The sequence below is a fragment of the Pezoporus wallicus genome, unplaced genomic scaffold, assembly GCF_028554395.1.
Source record: "Pezoporus wallicus isolate ANWC-B61680 ecotype Strahan unplaced genomic scaffold, APGP_CSIRO_Pwel_v1 contig_14027, whole genome shotgun sequence".
NCBI classification, from domain to species: Eukaryota; Metazoa; Chordata; class Aves; order Psittaciformes; family Psittacidae; genus Pezoporus; species Pezoporus wallicus.
This window is the reverse complement of record NW_026640337.1, coordinates 495,671-516,460: the sequence shown is the minus strand read 5'-3', so window position 1 is coordinate 516,460 and position 20,790 is coordinate 495,671. Positions and strand designations below refer to the sequence as shown.

The 20,790-nt window shown below is 53.6% G+C and overlaps 1 long non-coding RNA gene and 2 other non-coding genes across 3 annotated transcripts; 1 reads left to right on the top strand and 2 right to left on the bottom strand.

The window, feature by feature from the left end:
* Positions 1–16,225: 16,225 nt before the first annotated feature.
* On the bottom strand, positions 16,226–19,724 carry LOC130604338 (uncharacterized). The gene is made up of 3 exons (XR_008973434.1): positions 19,689–19,724; positions 18,999–19,074; positions 16,226–16,705 (listed from the first exon to the last, which is right to left on the bottom strand). It is a non-coding gene; the product is annotated as an uncharacterized LOC130604338 (long non-coding RNA).
* A 312-nt stretch (positions 19,725–20,036) lies between these two features.
* TRNAV-CAC (transfer RNA valine (anticodon CAC)) lies at positions 20,037–20,109 on the top strand. The gene has a single exon. It is a non-coding gene; the product is annotated as a tRNA-Val (tRNA).
* A 301-nt stretch (positions 20,110–20,410) lies between these two features.
* TRNAG-UCC (transfer RNA glycine (anticodon UCC)) lies at positions 20,411–20,482 on the bottom strand. Its single transcript has one exon. It is a non-coding gene; the product is annotated as a tRNA-Gly (tRNA).
* Between the last annotated feature and the right edge of the window lie 308 nt (positions 20,483–20,790).

Sequence of the window (20,790 nt, the reverse complement as noted above, 5' to 3'; positions counted from 1 at the left end):
TGTAGAGATGGAGATGCACACAGAGATGGATATACACCCTGATACCCCCACCGCAGGAAAAGGCAGGAGCTGCAAACGGAATGGGGTCTTTTGGGGAAGATGTCCAAATATTCACAAAGGAATTTTGCTTTAGCTGAACAGTAACATTTTGAATTTCCCTTCCTAAAATGACAAGCAGGAAGGAGATTGGTTTAGATCAAATTAAGCAACATTTTCTTCTGCTAAAATAAGTCTGTTTTCCTAAACAAGCAATTCAGCAAACAGGGGGAACAGTGTAACCAAATCTGCATTTTTGCATAGGAAACATTTTGCCTAGCTCCAAAACATCTGGGCACTGCAACATCTGGCTGCTGTCTGCCATCGCTTCTGCCCTGCTCCTGCTGCACGCACCAGTGCCCATGGCAGAGGGCTCTGCCCCTCCTGCCCACGCAGCGCAGCCCGTGCTGAGCATTCACACCACTGAGCCAGTCTGTACCTGTGGGTTACAGGTATCCAGGCTCCTCGTGTCCCACGGGCATTAGTAACCATGGGACTCACACACCAGCCCCAGGTTCTTCTGTGTAGTCATGTCTCTGCACCCGAATGGCCTTCGCATCCCATCGGATGCAGTCCACCTCTGTGTGCTGCTGCCTGCTCCCAGCTCTGGGCTTTTGGTGCTACCTGCAGCACAAAGAAGAGAGGAGGGAAGGACAGATGGACAACATTGATGGGAATACGCTATTAAAACCCAGAGTAGTCATAATTGCACTCCTGCCCTAAGTCTCTGCTTTAGGCTCTATGTGGGATGTGTTGTTCTTCCTCCCTTAGGCTCAGAGTGCAACTGTGACCCGATGAAGCAACAAGGTGCAGGACACCACGGGCTCAGCCTGGGATGACGCTGCTCACTGGCACAGGATCCATGATGGAAAAGGCAGAGGCATGGTGATGTGCCCTATGGAGACTTCTCCATGTGCAAGCACAGCACACCGGCCCTCCTGACATCCCCACTCTCACTGCTCAGGTTCCATCCTACTTCTCACTGTAGCTTTCTTTCCCCTTGTAGGAGTTAAAAATCCTCCTACCTTCATCACCTCCTCCACCACCCCCTTCCTCCTCTTTGCCTTTTGCTTTCCAGGCCCATGTTCTCCTGCCATTTCTGTAGGACTGGGATGAACATTGATCACAGCCATCTCAAACCCATCGCTCTTCCCCAAAGAGCCAATGAAAATGTCACCCATGAGATAATCATCATGTTGCTCACGTCCCTTAATTGCTCTCAAAAGTACACGTAGGGGCTGCAGAGCCTCTTTGAAAGGCAGGTTCTGGCCTTTGGCACGTTATTGACAGGCTTTTGATAGGCCCCTTTGTTGAGGAGCAATTTTGTCCCTTTTGCTGTGCAGTTTTCTGTTGGGTTTGTTGGTTTTTTTAAAGACAGCCCTTTTAGAGAGAGGAGGTTTTAAAAACAGAGCTGAGCTGGGAATGAGCAGGCACCAGGCTCACGCCCCTGGGCAGCAGCAGCAGCAGCAGCACACGGCTGAGGTGGGAGCTACCAGCGCGGTCCATGCAAGACCCCATACAAGAAATCAAAGCTATGCCGATGGATGGCTTCATCCCAGTTGGTTTTCATTCCTTCCCCTCTTAGACCTGGTAATTAGGTGTTCCCTTGCAGTGCATTGCTAAGCCATTAGATGTCTTGTGTGTTCCAGTGCGTCCTCCCTGGTAAACAAGGAAGAGGAAGTTGACACTCAAGCTGTGCTGCAGCCCGTTGGTATCTATTAGTGATAACTCTTCTGTTTGCTTCATACCTGCTGATCAAAATGGACCGAGATTCCCCCATCACCATCACAGGTCTTTGCTGCTGGGCCTGCTTGCAAGGGGAGATTGAGAGCAGAGCCAAGCACGCTTGCTCTGCCATTGTCATGGGCACAGATCCTCCAGCAGCAGTGTGAGGCCTGTGACACCTCCCTGAGCAATTCCCTGCACACACATGTGCTTTAAAGCCACCTCTTTAATACCACTTCCTTTTAACATGCCCCCGGTGTAAGCTGGGGTCCCACTGCAGTAGATGCTGCACGTGTATCTGAAGTTAACCCTTTGCTAAAGCCTCCAACATGGCACAGGGCAGCGCAAGCAAGCTCCAGCCCTCGCCCGAGTCGACTTCCAACACAATCCTTAGCAAAATCTCCAGCCTCTGTGCAACCAAATCCCAATTCTTTCCTCTCTGAAACAATGTCCCTTGGAATGATTTGGCTGTTAATGAACCCTGACTGAGCTGCTGTATTTTGGAGCCACTGGTGTGCATTTTAACAAGGAGCTCTCTGTGGATGTGCATCAACAGAGCCAGCCCCATAATGGAAGTCTGTTCAGCATTGTAAGTCCTGCATTAGGCTGTGCCTGTAGGAACCCTGGGATGTTCCACTGAGACTGCCTGTAGGTAATCATCTCTGTCCCTAACCAAGTGCTCTGCTTGCATCTATTCCAGGAAGCAGCTCCAGAGATTCTGAAGTTTAGACCCTAATGCATTCACTAACAACAAGGGGGGAAAGTGCTGCTTGATTATAGATGAGAAGGAAAGATGCAAGGGTATTGAGAATGCATTGGTATTGAGAAAAGCCTCCAGCACGCTGTGACTTGGCTGTTGAACCCTGTCAGGGACTGGAAGCCCTTGAACTTCATTGTTTTCTCTGAGCCAGTTCAGCCACATCACAAGCAGTACTTGAACAAACATCATTCACCTTGAATTCACCGTAGAATCCAGCATGATTCAAATGATGCATCCCAGTGCTTCCCACCACAGAAACCTATTTCATACGTTACATCCACTTCGGTACAGGCTCTGTGTGTGTGTGTGCATCACACACACCTGGCACAGGGTGCACAACATCCATGCGTTATTGAGGTGTGTTACACAGGATGGAGTCTGTTCTGCCAAAATCCAGGAAGAGGAGCTCCTTCCAACCCATTCCTCATGGGTAAGGCAGCAGAAAAACAGAATCCCTGTCTTTTCGAGAAAAAGAAATCAGCTGATTTATTGGGAACTCAGTAGTTGGCACCTACTGTGCTCCCTACCTGTGTGGTACCCTGCCAGGCTGTGTGAAACTGCCTGCGCCTCTGTTGCCAAACACACCTTCAGCAGCGCGCAGTGAGACCTGCGCTGAGTGAGATGGATTGGAAAGATCGCCAAAGATAAAGGAGGAGAGAATCAGATGATAAAGAGGTCTGGTAAGACAGATGGATAATCTTCCTCCTGGGCCAAACGTGACAACATAATAACCTTTTCCTTTTCTCTAGTCCCACCTGCTCTTAGAACTCCAGGGCTTGATGGATATCACCTCATTTGGTCTTCTGGTCCCCCTGGGAAATGGCTATCACAATGCCCATCTTTACAGAAAAGGGATCTGAGGCTATTACTTAGGTTTCATCTTAACATGAGGAGCGCAAAACTCAACCCAAGTGTTCTCCTGTCAGGCTGCTCTTAGCTACCCCCCGTGCCTTGAGCACACTGAACACCAGCTGGAGAAACCAGAGAGCTGCAGCCACCTTTCACAGCCTTGTCCTCTCCTTCGCAGCGTGTCCCTGTTCCCATCCCCAGCTCCTGGCACAGCAGCAGGTACTGCCTATTGCTGCTGGCCTGGGGGGGCTTCAGTCCATGCTGGGATCTTGTAGGTGGACTGCTCATCCTGGCTCTAGAGCTTCAAAACAAGTAAGCAATTTTGGATACCTTCCTTTCAGAAGGCTCCTGAAAATCAGGCCTAAGGGGAATACATTGTGCTGGGCACCCGAAAACATGAAATGCTTTGGAAAATGAAGGTGGAGGTTCTGCTTCTGAACATGACTTGGGAAGACTGCACAGCCTCAAGTAACACAGGATAAAAAGAAGACCTTTGCATAACATCCTTTAATCCTCAGTTCAGGCAAGGGTTTAACGTCAGGCGTGTGTTTGATTCCTGTGGGAGGGAAGTGCATTCGTGTTCTCCTCCAGTGGGGCCTGATGTGGGGGGTGCTGTAGGTTTGTTGATGAACATTTGGGAGCCAGACTCAAAAGTCTCCCGTCTGTCACAGAATCACGGAACGGTTTGGGTTGGAAAGGGCCTTAGAGAGCATCTAAGTTCCAAGCCCTCTCCTGAAGTGTGATGCTGAGTAAGACACCCGAGGCTTTGCCACCCTCCTGCACATCCATGCATTCACACGCAGAGCCCCACGCTGGGCCACGAAAAGTCCATTCCATGCCAAGCCCGAGCCACAGCCTGTGCCAGGCGCTGGACCAGCAGCACTCACACGGCCGGGCTGCTCCCCGCGGGGAGGTAACTGCGGGGCTTGCAGGGGCAAGAGGCTGCAAGGCTGCAGAGGCGCGCAGGGCAAGCAGACAAGTCCCGGTGCAAACAAGCCCAGGCGGGAGGAAACCCCGGCGGGGAGCAGAGCCTCCCCTTCCAGCCCCGAGCTGCCGAGGGCCGAGCGCGGCGCTGCCCCTTCCCTGCGCTGCCACCCCCGGAGCGGGGCCGCCTCGGAGCTCCGCGCTCGTCACCCACCGGGCAGGGGCCGCGCATCCCGACCGGACCTCGCCGGAGCCATCTGCTCGCTGTAAATACGAGCTCCTGGAGGCAGGGGGGAGCCGGCTCCCTCTGGAACGGGTGAACAGCCCTATTGAGGAGCAGGAGCTGCCGATCAAACAAAACCCGGCAGGGAGGGCTTCTCCCCTGTTGCAGGGGCAAACCTGGAGCTGCAGGGCTGAGCATGGGTTGGGCGCTTTCTGAGCACAGCGCACATCAAGCGCTCCTTTGGCAGCAGTGAGCTAGGATTTTCAAAGCTGAAGACTCCAGATATCCTGCGCGGCCTTAGGGTACTAAATAGCAATACTGAGTATTGCATTAACTGTTCCTTAGCCGTTTCTTGTTTCTTTGTCTATTTTGGCTCTAGGCTTAAATTTAGGAGGTTTTATTCAATTTCTATCCCAGCATCTCTTTCCCTAAGGACATGATTTGCAAAGATATTTCAGCGTCTAAAGACAGATCATTTTACCAGGATTTACCAAGGAATCCGGATCCCCACTCCTGCTTATTTCCCAGTGAGGCGCATGTGCCTTGTTTCCTTACAACTCCCTCAGTTTTAAAGAGCCATTAAACAATGACACACTTGAGGCCACACAACTCTCAGCAGAGTCTTGGAGGGAAGGCCCTGCCTATACAGAATGTTTACATCAACTCCATCACCTGCTTTTCATCTCCTCCGGGCTTTGGGTCCTTATCAGGAGTTTAAGAGACAACTCCCGTTGATTTCAACCAGCAGAAAGGCAAATTCCTTGCTCAGAGTTGTGCCTTAGGATCTCATTCCGGCCCCGGTTCAGTTGTGTCCCCAAGCCCTGTGGGGTGTTTGCTGAGCTGAGATGGCTGCAGGTGCTCAAATACCCGGCTGAGGCAGGGCAGCCCCTGCGCCCCCGTTGTCCAGCAGAGGATGGGGTTACCAGAACCGCGCTGGTGTCGCAGTGCAGTGCCGGGCCACGGCGCACACAGACACGCACACATTCCATGGGCATGAACGCAGGTGTTGGGAAGGAGCTGAATGTAAACTGCATGTGAGTGCAGGTGCCTGGAGCAGGCAGAGAGAGCCCAGGGCTGCTGCCAAGCTCAGGTGTCTGGGGTGGAACAAATCTCTGCCCAAGAGAGAAGAACCTCAACGTGTTTATCCAAGCTCAAACGCAGATCTCGCAGCTGAAATCCACTCTTTCTTCCTGCTGAGATTCCCAAGCACCTCCCAGTCTCCCAGCTACTCCCAGCCCAAACCCCTACCAGATGCCACGATTGCAGTGGAAAAGCAGCTCATTACTGGAGTGGCAGGCACCGCACAGACAAATATTTGTGCAAGGCATAGAGAGCCCAGGGACTGGAGCACATTGTCTCTGATGGGAGGGGGAAAGGGAAGGAGGATCTTGCCTTTAGCAGAATTAAATAGCAAAAATCTATTATGGAGTGTTTCTTTCTAGCCACACATGGGCTGTTCCCTTGTAGCGGCCAGTGTGGTTACCTCCTGCCACATCGATCTCCAGTTTATGCACTTTGCTAAATACTTTAAGGGTCAGGAATTAAAGTCAGTTTGGTTCAAATCCCCTGCTCTTCAGAGTCCTCTCTGTTAGGATTTCTCAGAAGAGGGACAGGGTTGTGTCCTTCTATGACATGGGGTTTGGTTGAGAGCTACAGAAAACTGCCAGTAAAAACCAAGGTAACCAAACACCCCCTAACAAATTGAAATGACTTTGATTAAGCGATACATGCTGCACAATGCAAAACACGATTAGTGGAGGATCTGATATCCTCTCCCAGCCTCTTTTTTATATTAAATCTGAATAGACAGTGTCACGGAATACGGACACAACCCCATATAAACAGGAATAGGATTTGGTGCAATATCGTTTCCTGGCTTCTCCTCAAGTTCTTTTGTGTGTCTCTTTGGGGACAGGAGCTAAAGACCAGCATTTCTTGCCCTTACGTTACTGCTGAACTTCAAAGGGAAAAGCCCTTCTATTGATGGGAGAGAGGAGGCATTGCACAAACTAAGCCTCCGTGTTCTGTTGCACTAAGAACGATCACAGTCACTGTGCAGCTACCCAGCTGATGGAAGATGTGAAAGGATTTACAGGTAGATAACACAAAGCTATCTCTTATCTCTCCCCTCCAATTCCACAGGCAAGCACTTCCACCGTTAGCATGTTCAGCAGATAGAACGTGTATCTCTGAAGGCTGTGGTATATTCAAGGCCTTAAATGAAATATCTACTTTCTTTTCAGGTGTTTTTCTTTTTTCTTCCCAAATATTTAAGCCTGAAACAGCAAATAGGAATTTCCTTCAAATGGAAACCATTGGGTTTCCTTTTCCTCTCGGAGATCCGTGTTACTGAAGAGAAATGTGGGTGAGAAGGCAGGAGACGGGGCCAGTCTGAGCCCTGGATTACCTCTCCTCGCTGAGCCTCTGCTTAGCAAAGTGTTTAAACATAGGTGTAACAGAGCCGGGGGAGGATCTCCAGTGAACAGGGAAAGGTCTCACCTTCCAAAACCGGAGATAAAGCCAAGGCAGCAAATCACTTCAGCTGAAACAGAGCTGGGAAAATGCCTTATTTCTGAAGGGCTTAAAGACTTTTAATATTTAACATTAACTTAACATTAAGACCTTTCACATTTTATCTTTTCTTTCCTGAACTACATTGTATTGCTCAAATGTCTGCCCTGAGGCAGGGTTCAAGACTTTGCTCTTTTATTTCGGTCAAAATTAGAAAAGAAAAACTTGGTTTCATTTGATTCCATTCAATTATCTTTTGGGGGGAGGGGGGGGGTGGTGGAGGGGGTCAGCATTTTGGGAAAATGATATAGCCATTGAGTACTGGAAGATGTCTGTTGAGGGACCCTAAAAGTCCCACTGAAGCAAGACCAATTCTGAGTGCTCAGATAGAAGAAACTACTGAGGAAAAATAGATGTCAAAGAAGAATTTACCCCCAACAGCACCGTGGTGAAAGATCCCATTTCTCCTAGAAACTAGAGAATTTTAAGAGCAACTTTACAGACGAGCTATCAGTCAGGCACATTTTCAAAGCGGTGATTTTGGGTTTTCCAGCACAAAGCTTTGACACTGGAGCACGTGGGCAGATCTAGAGTCATTCTTTGCTTCCCGAAGTGTTTTGGCCCCTGCCCTACCCCAGACCTGCATCAGGGCTTGTGTCTCACCGGGGGCGCTCAGGGCTGCTCGGGGAGGCGCAGGTAAATCTGTTCCCATCTCCCTTCCCACCACGCTCAGCCCTTGGCTCTCACCAGACCCCAGCTTTGCCGGCTGCAGCAGAGGTCCTGGAGCGCTGTTTGTACCTGCCCCGGCGCAGCCGGACCGCCAACCCACACCGGCGTTCCTGGCCCGCCACCGGGCACCGCGCGGGCTGACCGGGGCCGTGTCTGCCCCGCGTTCCCCGCTCCAGCTCCTTCCCTCTCCGGCCAGAAGCCCCTTGCCACTGACCCCTGCGGGGCTGGACTCACCCCGGCCCCCTCCGGCCCCGGTGAACCGCCCAGCGCCGCTCCCCAGGCTCGGGGTGGGGACCTGGCGGCGCTTCCCCCCGGGGGAAGACCTGCCCCGACCCGTCGGGCCGGGTGCCCATGCCCGGTACCCGCTCCCGGTGCCCGGTGCCCATGCCCGGTGCCCGGTGCCCATGCCCGGTACCCCGGCCCCGGCGGGACGCGCGGTTCGGGCCCTGTCCGTGGTGCTGATCCGCGGCTCCGGCTGCCCCCGCCGCCCTTCCCCGCTGCCCCGGGGCTCTTCCCCCGGGACGCTGCAGCAGCCCCCGGGGTCCCTCTGTCGCTGGAGGGGCTCCCCGGCAGAGGCGGGACCGGCTCCACAGGTACCCGGGGTGCCCCTCGCCTTCCCCCGGGCACCTGCAGCATCCCCGACTCCGCTCAGCCCGCTCCGCCCTCGGCCGAGCCGCTTCCGCACCCGCGGAGCTCACCTGTCCCGGGTCACCTCTGGAAGCAGAGGGGCTGGCAGAGCTGCCCGGCCTCTGCCTCGGGGCTTTTATCAGCCCCGGGGGGGCGGCGGGAGGAGCACCCGGGCGGGGACTCGCCGCTTCGGCCAACGGGAAGCTGCTTTTCCTTGCAAATGCCGAGATTGCACAGATTACATCATGGAGAGCTGCCTGCGTTTCAGTGTAAGAGTCTCCTCCCGGGTAAAGGCGGGTCGGAGGAGCGGTGGCAGACAGCAACAGGTCCGTCCCTTGGGCGGGCAGCGCCCGGATCCCTTGGAAATAGGGCAGTGGGCTGGGGAGGTATCCCCAGGGGGGCACGTGTACCCGTGGGGAACCCAGGCGCTGCCTCTGTGCCCAAAGAGCTACTGAGATTCTTCCGGTGCTTCCATGGGAGCAAGGAGCTGCATGTTTTCACTGGTTTGGGTTGGAAGGGACCTTAAAGATCATCCAGTTCCAACCCTCCTGCCATGGGCAGGGGCATTTGCTGTGTGGATGTAAGGTGCTCAGTACCTCCCAGGACCAACCCCAGAACATACAGCAAAAGGACAGTGAGACTTGGTACCCAACTCCCTTCAAGGAGCCTACTCAAAAGGAAATCCAGAGTATGGGACTGAGCTCAGGGCTTGTGGCTGTTATTACCCCAGCTGGATCCCTTTACCTCATTTGCTCACCAGGATTCTCCCAATCTGCTCTCAGCTTAGCCTTAACTGCTGCTACCTCCTGGTACAGAGCTGCAGCTACATCATCTCTGATTTCCCTCCAGCCTTTGTGTCTGCTCCTAAGTCAAGTGGAGGAAGGTCCCACTGAGGTTAGAGAAATGGCCCACAAGGGGTGATGAAGAAGAAACTCTCCAGCTGTGTATCAGTGAAGAACAGCCATTCTACAGTTGTTCAGAAGGGGTGAGAAATGCACAGGCACTGCCTGTTCTCCTGGCAGCTGTAGGCTCTTGTACGAGGCAGGACTCTGGATTCAATTCTTCTCCATGCCGCCTAACCAGTCATTTCAGGCAGCAATTTCAGTTGAGACTTCAGAAACCTGATTTTCAAAGGGCTCTCAGTTGTGAACATGAGGTGTACCTGCCAAGATCAAACTGTCTGAAGCCTGAGCTACTCATTCAGAAGATGCATTTGAAATGCAGGGCTTATTGCAAGAAGAGACCTGGAAGCTCACTGTGTGTGGGGCAGCCTCCTTCCCTCTGGCTTTTCCACCTTGGGAGACTCCTGTGCCTCACTCATTTGCATTCTCGCGTGGAAAAAGGGGGTTGGACGGATTTTTCCCGTGGAGAAAGTCTGGGATGAACTTAGAAGCCACAACAGGAAAAAGGTCACCGTTTGATTTAATGATTTCAAGTTGTTTTCCACCCCGTACTCGGAGCAGCCCTCGCGGACGGGTAATTAACCACGGAGTGAAGGGGGAGCGAGGTGGACTTTGGCCCCGGCTGACCCGATTCATGCACCATGTCTGATTAATTCACCTGGTCACATGGCAGCTGCCAGCGACTTGTTGCTGGGCATCCAGAGGTTTCCAAGGGAACCGCTCCTTCTCCCGCCGATGCTCCTCAACGAGTGCCGGCTCCGGAGGGCCCGATGCGCTGCCGGGAGCAAAGGTGCGCGGAGAAACACCCCTGCCGGGCAGCCGCGCTGAATTCAGCGATGCTCTGCCTCTGGGCAGAGCCCTGCCGTGCTGCTCGGAGCCCGCGCCACAGCCCTGCCTCTGCTCACCCCGCTGAGCTCAACCCCAGCCCACACGCGCATCGCCTGTGCCCAATCCCCCCCGTCCAGCCAGAGGCACCTCGCAAACCACACGACAGCTACGTGCTCACCGAGACACGCTCCCGGGGGGCTCCTCTTTACAGCGCAGCTCAGCTGAGAGCGCGCGTCCACGACCCCTTTCCTGAGGGGTGCTAAAAAACTCTCTTTCATGTTACAGGCACCTTTACGGATGGAAAGCCAGGCCCCTGTGAGAGGAAGCTTCCCACCACGGCACGCACAGACCCAGCCTGACCTTTGCAGAGCTCCCACACAGACCAATCTTCTCTGCCCCCTCAAATCCCAGCCACAATGCTGCCTACACACAGGCGTGGTGGCTTCCACATCCGCAGCCGCTCCTCTCACCTCCGTCACACACACGTCCTTACACAGGCTCTGCACTATGGGCACTCCATCCCCTGTGCACACGCTCTGCAGACTGACACTCGCACCCTTGCTTGTAGCTGTGCCTGCTTGTTTGCACACAGGGCACAGAATCAGAGAATCATTAGGTTGGAAAAGACCTAAAAGAGCATCCAACTGTTAACCTAACACTGCAAAGTCCACCACTAAACCAGGTTTCAGCGCAAAGGGAAACTGAGGCACAGACAAGCCCTGCAGAGCTCTCTGCTTTGCAACGCACCAAACCACAGCTTTGAGCATGGCAGGAGGAGGCCACAAGGTGTAGAATCAGAGTAATAGGATTTGGGTTGGAAGGGACATTTAAATCTCATCCAGTTCCAACGCCCTGCTGTAAGCAGGGACACCTTCAACTAGAGCAGTTGCTCAGACCCCTGTCCAACTTTGGCAGCAGAAAGTCAGCTTCATTCAGCTGAGTTTCGTAGAGCCGATTTATCCCTGCTGCCACAGTGGTTTGCATTGCTGCAGGACATGAACACTCAGGAAAACAGGTCTCAAACATAGTTTTGTAGAATAAGATTGAAAAAGACCTTTAAGATCATCAAGTCCAACTATTGACCCAGCACCGACAAGTCCACCACTAACCCATGTCCCTAAGCACCACATCTTCACATCTGCTAAACCCCCTAGGGGTGGTGTCTCGGACTGAGAAGAAATGGTACTTGGACTCAGCTCAAAGGCTTAGGCAAGAAGTGGCACATTCAAAACCGCATCTAAGTGTGAATTAACGCCGTGACCAGGAAGACACAACTCCGTGGAGGGCACAAAGGCTACGAATGAACAACCGCTTCTCAGAGCCAAGGTCTCCGTAGAGTGAGGAATGAGACGAGTTTGTGCCAGGCTGAGCTGTCCCTCAGGGTGTGCACACGGGGGGTGGGAGCCCGTCTGCCTGAGCAAGCACAGGGCTGCGGTGATGGGTAATGAACACACTTTTAATGAGCTGTCTGCAAAAGGCACAGTCAAGTAGCAGCAGAGTACGTTCACGCCTCAAGGGAGAGCGGGGAAGTCTATCTCCCTGCCTCTATCTCTGTGTTGTATTAAACCCCGTGTGCATGCACTTGAACTTGCGACATTGAGACCATCACAAATATAATGAGGAGAGGGAGGTCACTCAGAGAAACGTGCCTGGCCTCGGCTGAGTTTGTGTTCGCATCTCCAGCAATAGACTCTCAGCTGCTGAAGCAGTTAAAAGGGGAATATTGTAAAGAGAAAGCCCCTGCTAACTGAGTAAACAAGAACTTGACAAGTGGCTCTGTCAGGGACCAGCAGGCTGTGGAAGCAGAGGTGAAAGGAAAAAAGGGAACAAATAAAACCAAGCTGAAGAGCCAACGGCGGCTCTGGAGCAGGACTGTCATCAGCACTACAAGCAGAAGCTCTGCTGCGCTCTCAGAAGTGGTTTTAGCGCTTAGAAGACAAAATCAGACGACCTCTCACTAAAATCTGGGGTTCTCTGTCCCTTTGACATCTCAGATGCTGTTTCACACAATACAAGGAGCTGGTGCCCTGGTGAAATCACCAGGGAAGCTGAAAGCAGACAAAGAGCAGTGCTTTTTCGCACAGCACATCATTACATTTTGGAGCTTGTTTGCCACAGGTTATTGTGAAGACCGAAAGCATGAGGAGGTTCAAAGGGGCTTAGACAAGTTTATGGAGATTTGGCCTATCAGCAGCGAGTAAACTTAATAACATGGATGCAGCATCCAGGCAGTCCTCGTGGATTGCTGGAAGCTAAGGACTACAGGTAGGAGAAGCCTCTTCCCTTACATTCCCTCGCACACTGTCCCAAGTATCTGCCTCTACTGACCACAGGGTATAGGTACAATGTCCCAGTGCACACGGTCTGCCCTGGATGAGCCAGACCCTGTTTATACTCCTAAACATACCACGGATCACCAATCTGGGCTGCTGCTTCTGGTCAGTGAGCAAACCCCCAGCCCCCACCTGCCTCCCGGATGTGCACAGCTCTGTCCCACTGCCAAAGCCCTCCCAAGGCCCCTGGCGTGCACGTGTTGCTTTATTTGAGGCGGCTCAGTGAAAACCGAAGCAGGGAAATGGGGCTCAGAGGCTTGAAGCGGTTTCTGCCCTTGGATGAGGACATGCGTGAAAGCAGAAGTGAGGGCTAAAGGGCTGCTCCTGGAGGCAGAATTCCTGCCTGGCTGTGCCGTTGGCTCTGCTAGGGAGAGCCTACAGGCACCACTGCGCAGGAGAGCGGGGCAGGTAACATCCCTGTCGCCAGAAGGGAATGTGATGCCAGGCCTGCTCGTGTGCTCAATGCCTCCATGTGTGCAGAACGGCTCACGGGGAGCGCAAAGCTGAGAGGCACTTACAGAGGCATTTAGCCTCACGCAAAACATTCTCCTGGGACACCAGGGGGATGGAGCAGGGCTGGGCAGGCTCCTCTCCATTGAGCTCCGCTTCACTGAAATCAATATGTGATTAGGAAGCGGCTCCAGCCCTTAACAGCCTACCCCTGAAGAGCATCGGGTTTGTGTTGAATGAGGACGCCTTAGGCTAGACGTGAGGGAAAATTCCTTGCAGTGATAAGGACAATTTAGCCCTGGAACGGAGCCCTGGGAAAGGGCTGTGCACAAGGCTTTGGAAAGCAATTCAGAGCAAATCCTGCCAGAGGGGATGTGAGGCAGGAGCGAGCCTCGGGGCAGCAGGATGGGAATCCTGCTCATTCGGGTCTCCCGAGTGGGAGCGGGGTTTCCAGAGCTGTCTGATCTCCTGACAGCAGTGCCAACAACAGAGGTGATGGACCCCAGCTGCGGGCTGCCTCTGCCCCTCCTTCCCTCCTCCGGTCCTTAGCTGAAGCTTACTTGCTAACAGACGTGTAAAGCAAAGCTGCAAACCCCTCTGCCCCTCCTCTTGCGCGTCTCCCGCTGCCCGACCCGAGGCCTGTTTTCTCTTTCAATGCTTCTAATGAAACTAAGTGGCTGCAACCAGAAAGTTTCCACTTTCTGCCTCTGGGCTGATTACTGCAGAGCTGAGAGGCAGCATCCTGCGCCGGAGCCGCTGCGGATGGGAACCCTCAGGGGAGGGGATAAAGTAATGCTCCGTGCCCTCTGCTCACCAAGCACCATTAGAGCTCTGCCTGCCTCACCTGGCAGCCTGGGAGAGCAGGACCTCAGCAGCCCGACTGCTGGGGCCAAGGGCTCTGGAAAACATGTGCTAGTGCATGATCTCTGCGGTGCTTGATGCTGGGCTTCAGCACCACAACCGACCAAGGAAGTGAAGTTCTTTTATCAGCCGTGCTGCAGCAATCTTTGGTGCTGCTAAAGGGGAGCTGCTCTCACTTGCTATTTTTGTGTGTGTTTAATCGTGTCTAGAGACACTTCACGTCCCCAGTGGATGGAGACTGCTTGTGCCCAAGTGGGGACAGAAGGGGCAGCTCTAAGGTACTGGGTCCATCTCTCCAGCCCCTTCTGCCTCATCTCTGAGAGCTGGGGAGGGGAGAGCCCAGCACAAGGCCCACTTCAGGCCCTGGCTTGCTTTCCTGCTCAAAGGATTTCTACCAGAGATTTCCCATCGTTCAGGCTCAACTTCTGCAGAGCAGCCACGAGCTCCCTGCCTGCGGGTCCGTACCGGAGCTCACCAGGATTCCAGGGCACCCTGCAAATCACACTGATGTGGGTCTCAGATGGCAGACTGCCGCCTTGTCATTCCCCCTCCCTCAGCTCAGGAGCTGAATGCTCAGGACTTGGCTCAGTAATCTCAGTGTGTTTCTCAGTAGTCCAGGCGCTAACCAGTCCCTCACGGATGAGGCTCACGTGCCTCTTGCTCCTGGCACCTCCCTTGTGCAGCTTTACTCCACGTTTCTCCTTTAGGCCACATGCTTTCTTCCTGCACTTGAATGAAGGGTTCCCCATCAACATCCTGACCTCTTGCACCTCTGCTCAGGCTAGACTCTGACTCACACCAGGGCTGGCTGATGCCACGGTGCCTGTCCCTCTCTTGGGCTACACCTTCGAGTTCCGGCTGCATCCTGGAAAGCTGGGATGTAACAGCAGGCCTGAGTTCCACCTTGCTGACACGAGGGGAAAGCAAACAAGATCCTGCTCAGCACCGCAGAGCCCAACTGCTCCAGTGTTGCCTGGCAGATGGGGCCCAAGAGGAGACCATCTGTTCCTCAGCGAGGCCCTAAATTCCTCCCTGTGAGATCCTGGGATGGAGATATCCAACTGAGTGCAGTGGGCGCAGGGAGCAGCCGTGACCTTCAGCCCTTGGTGACCGGCACCTTCCAGAGCTGAGACCTCAGTTCCATGGGCTGCTGGATTCCTGCAGCGTTCCTATTCCCTGCATTATTTGTTTGTTTCTCTCCACATCTCCGGCCTCCTTTCCTCCCCACACACGTGCAGCGCTTTGGTAGTGTGTAATGCCTGTAGCAGGGGCTGTTTAGCTCCCACTAAGCCTGCCCTCTCCCCACCCTGCTCTCCTTGTCCCAGCACCCTGAGCAGGTTGCCCAATACCATCCGGAGATGAACCGGATCTTCTGCACGTTCCAGAGACACCGGAGGGGCTCAAAAGAGGTTCTTCCACTGGGGAGGTTGCAGAAATGCTGTTAGAACTGAGGGACAGGGGCTGGCATCTCCAAGGAGAGAGGGATAACATCCAGGGAAGGCTGGAGAAGGAGGAAAGAGCAATCTTGCTGATAGTCAGCCTGTCTGAGAAGCTGGGGACATACCGCATTAAAGCGACAATAACGCCTCGAGCAGCGGGGTGGCAGTTTCCATCTGGCCTTGCCTGAGCTCGGCCTCTCTCATTTCCTCCCCCTGCAGCCAGGGAATCTGAGGAGGGCTGCCCACAGGTCACCCAGCAAGGCTGAAACAGAAGAGCCTTGCAGAGAGAGCAGGATGCTGAGGAGCCGCAGCACAGCCTCCCCACTCCCCTTCGGGCCCGAGCAGAGCCTCCTCAGGCCCGGGAGGTGGGAAGGCACAAGAGCTCTTTGCTTAATTAGCACAACAGCTGAAGCACTTGAGCAACAAAAGCTCCTCTCGTGGCTGCCCCACTTTCCCCCGAGCAGGGGCTGGGGAGCAAACCGCCTGGAAGGCAGCAGGCGCCCCGGCTCCTGTCACCATGGCTGCACACACACAGCCTCCTGTTATCTCCAGAGGAACAAAACCCTCCTCCCACCTCTCCCGTCTCAGCTGGAGCCGATAAAGGAAGAAGAAATAAACAAAAGCAAGAATAAGACCAATAAATAGACGTTAAAAACTGATCAGAATACCCCCAAGCCAAACAGCAAATAAACCTCCAGGGAACGAAGCAGCCTTCTGGCAAACCCGTTTGTTTCTGCGGGGCTTTGGGGGCTGCTGGAGAGCTGAGGCACTCAGATGAGTGTTTGGGGTTACAGAGTCCATCTCAGTAATACTGGCATGTACAAAATCACCACTCGGGAACATCCCAAATTGTGCTATTTGCTTGAGAACGCTGATCTCTAGCTGCATCTACCTAATTGTATAGTTGTGATTTATTTATAGACATGGATGTGTGTACTACTAACATGATTATATGTAATTTTTATGTCTTCTTGTTTGGAACCCACAGTGCTCACATCTGTGAGGTGCTTGTAAGAGCTGGCATCCTGCCGTGTACAGGGAGAGGCACCAGAGGCAGCCGCAAGGGAGCAAAGGAACAGAACAAACCAGGTAACAGATTTCTGTGCTACCACAACGTGCTTTTGGAATCGGGCACCTCCAGTCTTCCCTGCAGTGTGGACGAGGGCTTTAGAGAGCAAACCAAACTGAAAGGCCCAGTGTGACTTTGTTGTTGTGTCGGTTTAGTCGTGTTCTCACAACTAAAAGGCTAAAAATAAGCATAGCAGTAAAGCAGTGAAAACTAGCAGCCATCTATTTGTATTTGGAGAGGCATTAGGGCTCTTATGGTTGCTCCAGACGGGCTCCCGACATAAACTGGGGAGATAATTTCACTAGGAGCTTCCTGCATGAAAGCTCTCACCATCTGGCTGAACATGAACATACCTTTTAGCAAGATGCCTCCCGTTGGCTGGGTGCCTTCAGGGCCACCTCCCTGCAACAGGCCCTATTTCAGCGCTTAATTACACTTGCTGTTAAAAAGGGACAACTTATTTTTAGTGTGGATCTCTCCAACAGCAGCTTCTGGCTGCAGACGTGGAGGAAGCGGTGCCTTTAAATCAACCTGGGAACTGCACGTGCCATTGAGGATGGCCACAGAGTGACTCTAGGCTGTCTTGGACTTGAAAAAAGCCATCTGTGTGGGAAGAACCAACTGAAGGAGAATAACTGATAATTGGGGGTTTAACCTCGTTTTCTCCTTTTGGCACTGGCTGGCACATGCAGATTCTGTGGCTCACCCACTTTTGTACTATCAGTAGTTGAAAACTGTAATAATAGTTATTCCAGCAAGAAACTGAAGACTTGGGAATAGGATAAACCTTTGGCTCAAATTAGAAGTATTATCTTTACAATTCTTTCTTGCAGCTGCCAAAGAGCATTAGGCTGTCCTTTGATTTGACGCAGCTGAAGAATGCCATATTAAATGGCTGATCATGGCTTTCAACGTTTCCACAGCCACAGTTTCTCTCATCAGCGGTTCTTAGCTGTAGAAGTCCAGTCTTGGTCACAAAAGACCATTCAGTGTGAGAGATTTCTGCCTGGGAGACTTGCAGGGGTGAACTCTTGCTTTTAAACTTACCTGCCCTTCCTTTGCATACGGACTTAACTGCATAAACCCATTTAGACCACGACAGCAGCTTGCTCAGCCTGGCCTGAAAACGTCTGGCTCTTGTTGATAGCTCTGAGCAGAGTGTTACTGCTAAAGAAAGCTCTTGTGTTCTCCCAGTGCGGATACACACAGATCTGCATAACTACTGTAATAACAGCAACAGGAATATTAATATTAACGGGAACTGGGACTAGCCTCCAGTGCTCATACTCCCCTGGGCAACTCTCACTGAAGGACCTCTCACTGAAGAGGTCTTTGAGAACCCGGGTTAAGAGATCATTTAGAGGCAAAAAGGCTGGTTTTTCCCCCCAAACCCACCAATGCATAAAGACCTGAGCATAGGATTCCACGGTACATCAGGGGTTCGGGTTAGGTGTGGGCTTTTGATGAACTTCTGAGGGGAAAGAAACTGCAAACCCTGGTGATAGCGCTGAGGACTGCAACCAGCCCAGCCCCCAGTGCTGAGGGGGCATGGCTGTGCTGTTGTACCCCTCGGTGGGGCAGAACTAGCTGATAGCTTTGGCTTAGCAGAGGCAATATTTGACCTCTGTGTCCCGCGCTGACCATGTCTGCCCTTTTATGCATTAGCATCACGTGCTGGATGGAGTGCCTGCCCCTCTGCTATCACTCCTGTGCATACACCCCTCATCTCCCAGCACCCACTGACTCCCAGCATCTGTGCCACTTGCTTGGCCTCTTTTCCTTTATGCTGCTCCCCTCCGCAGTCGTGTGACTGCTATTGTGTGGTCCCTGCCACACAAAAGCTAGCCTGACCTAATTTAAATCAGTGCTATTGAAGCCGTTCTTGTTTTATCTCCCAGCACAAGGGCCGTGCTCCCCATTTCAGAGGGAGCAGAAATGAATGGCTAATTGGGGGGGTATTGTGCGAGGCAGCGCTGTCTCCCAGCCCTGATTGTCAGCTCTCCTGCGCGGCACTGCTCCGAGCTCCCCTCTCCTGGAACAGCCACGCAGGCTGCTTCGGGAGCAGAGGGAGGGGAAGGGGAGATGGGACTCCACAACCATCGCAGCGTGTCAGGCAAACAAAGCCCGGCATGGCTGCCTCCAGCGCGCTGCTCAAAGGACTGGCAGGGGGAGGGTTCCCTGCTTCAGAAAGGGCAGATGCTGGTGATAACAGCAGAGAGGAGCCATCGTCCACCTCCAAATGAGCCCCTGCTTTCTTTTCCTTGGGGGTTTATGTGGCAGCCCTTCCTAGCTCTCTAAAGACTGTCATCATTGAGGAGGGGGGTGAGGTGGAAAGAGCTCTCACACCGAGCAGCACCGCAGGGGTTGTAAGTCTTGGGAGCAGAGGAAGTGGGATAGGTCAGGGGCTGGAGGGGAGGCTAAAATGCTGCCAAGTCTCTTTGTCCTGTAGGTGAAGTCTGAGCAGTCACTGCCAATGGAGCTCTGTAAGAGCAAGAACATCCCCAGGAGCCATTCCAGCAGGATGCAGCCCGCACCGAGAGGGAGCTTTGTGACCTCAGAGTTGCCCATAGGAGGAGGACCTACAGCCTGCACGCCACCCACACGGTAGGTTTCAAGGCTACCAAAGCCCAGCGCTGTCTTAATGACCACCAGATACACCTGAGCTCTGCAGGTCTGGGAGTTAACACTGGCAGCACAACAGCTTTCATCCCATTCCTGCCTCCCACAGGTACCTTCCAAGAGCTTCCTGCCTGAGGCTGTCTGCTCTGCAGCTCTCCTTTCTCCACGGCTTGCCAGCCTGAAAGGGGTCTGGGGACGAAAACAAACCCAGAAGCCTTTGAATCTTTCCATTGATGGCCCTGGCTCAGTTTACAGACCCACTTCCTCCTGCTCTAGGGAGAGGACTTTGCCCTCAGCTATCGATGAGGTTTGCCCTCAGGGCACTCCACTGTGCACAGTGCAAAGGTTGCTGCCAGAGTCCTCCCCTGCAGGCACGGGGAGCCCAACACAGGCTGCTCAATAGCAGCACGAAGCAAACAAGCCCCAAGGCTTCAGGTTTGCCATGGACTTTAATGCCGTGTTCTAATCCTCATCGCGAGGCAGATCAGGATAAGTTACTGGAGGTAAAAGACGTGGTACAACCTCCTCTGAGCTCCAAACCAAGAGATCAGCTACAAAACTGTAAAATTAAAAGTGGATTTTGTTAAAAGTTTTATTAAAAGCGAGGTTCTTTTCCATCTGGGTTTATGGGACATTCCCCCCTTCGAAGCTCTCCTCTGCAGCCAGCAGAGCATTAAACACTTGGACAAACAAAACAGAGCAGGAAAAACGCGCCCGACTCCAAGCGCCGAGGTTTTACTCCGAAGAGCGACTGCCGTGGGTGCGTTACCATGAAGTGGGGCTGACCCCAACCCTCAGCTCACCGCAGGGTGATGCCGGCACCACGGCCCCCTGCTCGGCCCCGTCCTCTTGCCCAGGGACGAGAGCAGAGCCCTGCGCGCGTGGGAGAAGCCCCATTTGCAGGGAGGCCCCCGCTCCCCGCCGGCTCTGTTCTACCGACATCTGCTGGCAGCAGCCGCAGGAGGAGCGGCTCCTCCGGGCGAGGAGCGTCCCGAGCGCTCCGCCGTGCAGCCCAGCACGGCGCGAGGAGCCGCTTCAGCCCCCCCCCCGGGGCGGGTGGACCTCCGGAAGCACTAATTAGTCATTAGCACTAATTAATGCTATTCTGCCGCCCCGCTTTTCTGGGCGTTTGGAGCAGGCTGGGTCAGCGGGTTTCCGTAGTGTAGCGGTTATCACGTTCGCCTCACACGCGAAAGGTCCCCGGTTCGATCCCGGGCGGAAACACCTCCTTTTTCATTGTCGTTTGCTTTTTTTTCTGTCTTTTCCTTTTTTCCCCCTTTCGTTTTCTTTCTTCCCCCGCCGCCTCTCGACGGTTCGCAGGCCCCGCTGCGACACAAGTAACGGCACCATGTGCCCCCCACCGACCTCCCCCCCTGTCCCGCCGCGCCCCGGTGGCCAGCGCCGCGGCTGAGGTTTGTAACGCGCCCGCGCGGGACGCGGCCCCTCGGGTGCAGCCGCGTTCGGAATCCGCTTTGGAATCGGTGCAAAGAGGGATAAAAAAAGTGAAGTGCGAAAAGAGGAGCCCTGCGTTGGCCGGGAATCGAACCCGGGTCAACTGCTTGGAAGGCAGCTATGCTAACCACTATACCACCAACGCCCGGCGAGAAAGCGCTCCCCGGCCTCCCTCTGCAAGCTCACCCACTTGGACCCAACCATCCTCTCGACGAGGGGGGCCTGGCGAGGCGATGGATAAGAATATCACCACAGTTTGCTCACGGCGGCAATACATGCTGCATCAGGGATCCACTTCCGAGGCTCGGCGGTGAAATAAGAGTGTCTTTGTGCTTTGTTTTACCCTCTGTCACCCTCGATTCTCTCTGTACCCCCCTCACTAAGGAGAATAGTTCCGTCTTCCCCAATCGTTCCCCCCCTTTCACGCAGTGGTTCCTCCCACCCCCCCTCTCT